The sequence below is a fragment of the Rhinopithecus roxellana genome, chromosome 9, assembly GCF_007565055.1.
Source record: "Rhinopithecus roxellana isolate Shanxi Qingling chromosome 9, ASM756505v1, whole genome shotgun sequence".
Classification (NCBI taxonomy): domain Eukaryota; kingdom Metazoa; phylum Chordata; class Mammalia; order Primates; family Cercopithecidae; genus Rhinopithecus; species Rhinopithecus roxellana.
Genome location: NC_044557.1, coordinates 109,931,998 through 109,938,149, shown reverse-complemented (window position 1 = coordinate 109,938,149; position 6,152 = coordinate 109,931,998).

Genomic DNA, 6,152 nt, shown 5'->3' with positions numbered 1-6,152 from the left:
GGGAGGCGACGGGGAGGGGCAGTCAGGGGGTGGGTAGGAACGAAGAACAGGCGTTTCCATACGAGCCCTCTGCTGCCTTGGGAATTTTCGTGGCATTTGAGAGCCTTCCTCTCTCCATAGCCCTTAATGAGTTGTGGGATGGGTACCTGTACCACCTTACCTGTCTCCCAACTAGGCCTTCTTCAGTGGGTCCCCACCTCCATCCCACCTCCCTCCTGTTGCCTCCTGGAGTTCAGTAATAGCTGCTGATCTCTGAAAGAAACACCATGAAGACAGTAGCCTAGAAAATCGTCCCTAAGCCTTCTTTGGGTTCTCTGCCTCAATTTACCCCTCTGTAAAATAGAGAGATTCTAAGGTATAACATCTATAACCTGAGTGGTCCTTAGAAGACACTTTCCATATTCAAGGCTGGTTTCATCAGGATAATTTTTTTTTTTTTTTTTTTTTTTTTTTTTTTTTTTTTTTTTTGGAGTCTTCCCCTGTTGCCCAGGCTGGAGTGCAGTGATGCGATCTGGGCTCACTGCAACGTCCACCTCCCGGGTTCAAGCAATTCTGCCTACTGCCTCCCAAGGAGCTGGTGCTACTTGGACTACAGGTGCATGCCACCATGCCCGGCTAATTTTTGTATTTTTAGTAGAGACGGGGTTTCACCACCTTGGCCAGGCTGGTCTCGAACTCCTGACCTCGGGTGATCTGCCTGCCTTGGCCTCCCAAAGTACTGGGATTACAGGTGAGAGCCACCACGCCCAGCCAGGATGATCATGACTGCTAGTGTTACAGTAGTCAGCTCAATCTGTTTTGATTCAACTCCTCAGTTACCCCTGGACAATTTTTAAAGCCCAGACTGGCATGCCGCCTACCTGAACCGCCTCCACCACTCCTCCATCTTGTGCTCTGAAAATGCAAATCCACTCTAATATTAGTTTATGCAAAATATGATTAGGAAGAGAAATTGACTGCCAAAAGAAAGCCGGGTTAAAAATGAATTTTGTATTGTCTGAAGCATGCTTCTCATCTGTGAATGCACATACTTGGAAGCTGTCCATCAAGGTGTTTGTGATCAACGTGCCTACCTACCTGGTCAGTGTACAGGAACTGCTCAATTGTTGGAGGATGCTTCTTTCACCCCTTTCGAAATCTACCCAGAGCTAGCCAAGAGGTTAACAATGATTGACAGTGCTACTTGCTTCTCATTTCTGGTTAGAAATCACCCTCCATAAACCAGAATGTACTTATTTGAATACATATTTAGGAGAGAAACTAAACCATGCTCACATATGTTCTTCCTCCACATGTTTGGCATTAAAGAGCCTTACCCCATCTTCTGTGTGCCAAAGAGAGCCCCTGCGCCAGAGAAAATCGTAACATGAGCTCTCTGCATGGTTCCCACGGCAGGCCAGGGTCTCTCCCACGGACACCCTTTTCCCTCCACCTACCTCCAGAGACCAGCTGAGTGCCAGATGCCAGTTGACATCACCTTTCACCCGTCCTGGCAGGAGGCATAGCCCCGGTGGAGCAAGGAGTAGGAAGATAGAACTCCCTTCCACCCAAAGTCATAAAGCAGGAGAGGGTGGCTGCTCGGCCTGTAAGCTGGAGCCAATGCCCTTTCTGCCTTGGGAGAAAAAGCCAGCTCAGCCTGGAAACCTCAACCAGGCTGGACTGTGCGAATTCCAAGGTGTAGTGTTGATTGCAGGGGAAGGGTCTTAGACAAAAATGTTGTTGTCAAATGAAATTGCACCCCCACAGCTCCCGCCCTGCTCACACTCAGTGAACTGTTTCAGGCAGAGGCAGGAGCTTTGCTGGGGAGGTTTCCTCAATTCCCAGCCCTGCTTTTTGCACGCAGTTCCCTCTTTCAGCCTTTCTTCAAACCAGAGTCCTTCCCCATCATTTCACCTCTCGGCTGTCATGGTTGGCGGCCCACTCAGTCCCCTCTTATTTTCAGAGTTCCTCCACGTCCCCACCTCCTCCAACCAGTGTCCCCCAGCCCGTCCTCTGCAGCCCCTTGTCACTGTCAAACCGCCCCATCCATGTCCCACCCTAGGCTGTCTGGGGACCTCCGCAGACCTCTTCCATAGGCCAGCCTGCGAGGAGCTCCAGCGGTTCACTACTCACAGACGGCAGCGTCTCCCTGGCTGTGCGAGGGGCAGACCACCAGCAAGCTCCAGCCGTCGGCCTGTGCCCCAGCTGTGGCTAAAACCAGGCCTTCTTCCCAGCCAGCCCTGGCCAGGACTGCCCTGGGCCCTCCACTCCTGCTACTCAAGACAGCCTCCAGCCCCTGGCACCTCAGCCAAGGATCTGCCATGTCCCTTCATCTTTGTCCAGCTCTCCAATGCCAAATCCTGGAAAACAGGGCCATTCCCAGAGGCCAGGCTTCCCCACCAGCAAGCAAGGAGCTGTTGGGCCCTCTCATGCCCATCCCCGTCCCCAGCTGTTAGCACCCAGCAGGCAGCAGCATCTCACAGCACAGGAAGCCTCCCACTCTCCTCACTGCGCCCTCCCACCCCAGGCCCTGAGGAATCCATTTTCCTCGATTCAGGTGACTTCTCAAGGCAGGCCTGGGTGGGAGACAAAAGCTCCTGACCTTTCTTTCTCTGCCTCCTCCATTCTGTTACATACACAGACACACACAGACACACAGACACACACACACACACCAGCCCTCTCAGCCCATTTGCTGCAGCTTGGAAACACTGGTGTAATTCTGAGGAGCAGTTGAGCCTGAGCACTGATTCCCACCATCCTTGGCTTCCTAAGCCTGCTTCCACTGGTGGGTCTGGCAATGTCCTGCCACGTGCCCAGCCATGTGGCTGTAGCCCGAGGGCTTACTGGTAGCATGGAGTCAAGTTCCATTCTACAATCTCCTGCCCCTGCCCAACCCCAGCATCTTTTCCCTCACCAAATCCCTCTGTGACCCACCTCCCCAGTGACATAAACCCCTGGAACCTGTCCCCAGAAGGCACCCCCTTCATGCCTCCCCACACCACCCTTCTCCAGGCCATCACGTGGCTGCTATTTTCCTGAAGCTGGGCAGATGTCTGCCTGTGAACAGGAGGCTTATCTGGGGAAAGAGAAACCTCCATTCTGGCTCTTAGGAAAGCACACATGCAGCAGGCTCCCGGCCAGACCCACCAGCGTTGCTCTCCCTGTGGCTCTGAAGACCCCTCCCCAGTGCCAGTCCAGTGCAGACCCCCTGGCTCAGCCCCTCCTCCAACCTGCACCTTCCCTTTGCTTCACAGGCAGCTTTACCCTTCAACACTTTGCAGGGTACTAAGCACGCTTTCATGGCACCCCTCTCCTGGAACACTAGAGCCTCTGCGGAGCCCAGCCCATGGGCCCTGTGACATGAGCTCCGCCCCCCCACCCCGTGCCATGTGCAGGCTGGGGCACGTGTTGTCCCTACCCTGCAGCTGGGGCAAAGTTCAGAACCAGCCATGAGCAAAAGTAGAGGCGTTTCAAGATGCAGAGCCCTAGCAGGGTGAAGGAACTGAATCTGGAAAGGCTAGAGTCTCTCGGCTTCCCTGTCCGGGCCTTAAGGGACACCATCGGGTCCCCACAAGGATACAGGAAGCTGCTGGGACTTTGCACAAGCAGTTTCCTCATCCTGAACACTCTTTCTGTTTCTACTCCTTTCACCAGATAAACGTGTACTCATCTTTCAAGTCTCAGTCTAGATATCACTTCCTCCAGGAAGCCTTCCATGAATACTTTCTTACACTTGACAAAATGTAAGTTTCCTGTTCTTCCCCTGTGCTCCCCTAATAATATCAATCACACCAATCTATCATTGGGTTTTTCTCTTTCCTAGATTGTACTGAGAACTCCCTGGGGCTGGCAGGGGAGCTTTCCTAAGAGCCAGGGTGGAGGTTTCTCTTTCCTCAGATAAGGTTCCTGCTCACAGGCCAGGAAACAACACTATAATCGCTTGTTCAGGCCAAGTGTGGTGGTCCATGCCTGCAATCTCAGCACTTTGGGAGGCTGAAGTGGGAGAACAGCTTGAGCCCAGGAGTTGGAGACCAGCTGGGCAATATAATAAGACTCTGTCTCTATTAAACTTTTTTAAAATTTTTTGTAAAGGATAATGCTTATTCAAAAAGGTATTTTGAACCTGGCCTGGTGGCTCACGCCTGTAATTCCAGCACTTTGGGAGGCCAAGGCAGGTAGATCACCTGAGGTCAGGAGTTTGAGACCAGCCTGGCCAACAAGGTGAAACCCTCTCTCTACTAAAAATACAAAAATTAGCTGGGCGTGGTGGCATGTGTCTGTAATCCCAGCTACTCAGGAGGCTGAGGCAAGAGTCTCGCTTGAACCTGGGAGGTGGAGGTTGCAGTGAGCCGAGATCGCGCCACTGCACTCCAGCACTCCGGTGCAGTGGGTGAAGAGTGAGACTCTGTCTCAAAAAAAAAAAAAAAGGTATTTTTTTATGCTAGTCTGGTGCCTGCAGTCTAGTGCTTCAATAAACAATTTGGGAGATGTTTAATAAATGCTCGATGGATGAATCAATGTTTGGGAAAGGAGAGCACAGTACACAGTATCTACTCACATGCTGTCCGAAGGGGTCTTCTGGGGGCCATCCGGGCCTTTTCTCCAGGCTTGCATTGCTCTGTGTTCCCTGCAGGCTCCTGGTTGTGAGGGACAGGAGTGGATGGGGCGGGGCAGGGGAGACAGAGGGGAGAAAGGGAATGAGCACGCTGGGAATTACTCCACGGTCGCTCAGCTCAGATAGAGGGCCCTACTCAAGACAAGAGAGCGGCCCCTGCTGTCCGGGCCCAGTGGGGGGTGAGACCCCAGCCTGGGGGCCAAGACCGAGGTCATCCCAGGGAGTCAAGGGACTAGATGAGAGGCCGAAACTGGGGTCCTTGTGCACCATGTGCCTCAGGCATTTGCAGATTCTGAGCTGGTTTGGAGATTTGGAAAAGAGCAGTCAGTCGTGCATCAGAGACCTGGATTCTGCCTGCACGAAGCTGCTTGACACTGGACAATTTCCTCCCCTCTCTGGGCCTCACTTTCTCATGGACAAGGGCCAGATCAGGTGACCTCCAAGACTCATTCTGGCCCTGATATCCTCTGTGGGTGCCTAGTATGGAAGGTCTATATTTTCTTGGTCATTCTTTTCATTGAAACATCTCCTGACCCAAATTGAGACTCAGAAAAAGACCAGCTGATGGCCAGCATGGCTGAGAATGGAAGGAGGAGGTAGTTTTTGGAGAGAAAGTGAGGATTAAACACATGGTAAGAGACAGAAAGAGAATCTAATTCTGCAATCGTCCCCACCTTCAGTTTCTTTAAATGGTCAGTCACAGTCTTGGGACCAGTTTAGCCAAAGAAAAGTCTAGAATTTCAGGAGAGATTGGAAGTGATCAAGGAAGAGATTAGAGATGCCAGGCAGACAGCTCTGGAGACTGTTGGCACTGTATAGTTCAGGGAGGATGGAAGGGCACTTCTGTGACAACCCTTCAGGGGCAGGGAAGCCAGAGAAGCCAAGAGAAGAGGAAGCTGCCAGGAGTGAAAAGAAACCAAGGAGGAGGAGCAACCATTGAACTCGGTGGCAACCTTGGAAGTGGCTGTGTGACTGGGCAGGACCCTTAATCTCTCTGGTTTCCCATTGGGGAGATCACATTATCCCTTACCTAAAGACAGGGGTGGCTACATGACCTTCTTCCTGTACCTTCCAGCACTGAAACCCTTCTAACTCCTCCACTTCTGCCTGCTCCCCCTCACAGACCTAAGCCCCATGCCCTGGGTAAAGGGGGAGCCACCTCCCATTTGTGTCTCTGCCATCTGGGTCATGTGTAGAGGGCAGACAGCATGGAGGGTAAGGGTCTAATCCCCCAAGGTCAAAAAATTCCATGTAGAACCAGACGCCATGGTGCACATCTGTAGTCCCAGCTACTTTGGAGGCTGAGGCGGAAGGATCACTTGAGCCCAGGAGTTCAAGGCTGCAGTGCACTATGATCGTACCGCCATACTGCAGCTTGGGTGACAGAGCAAGACTCCATTCCCCCTTCATAAAAAGAAAGACAAGAGGAAAATCCCATGCACACCTTGGCTTTAGTGGCCTGTGGGTCTCCCAGAAAAATGAAGCCCAGAACAGGGAGCACCAGTCAGAGTTCTGACAGTGGGGTCCTCCCGGCTGGCCAGCCTCTTCTTGCAGC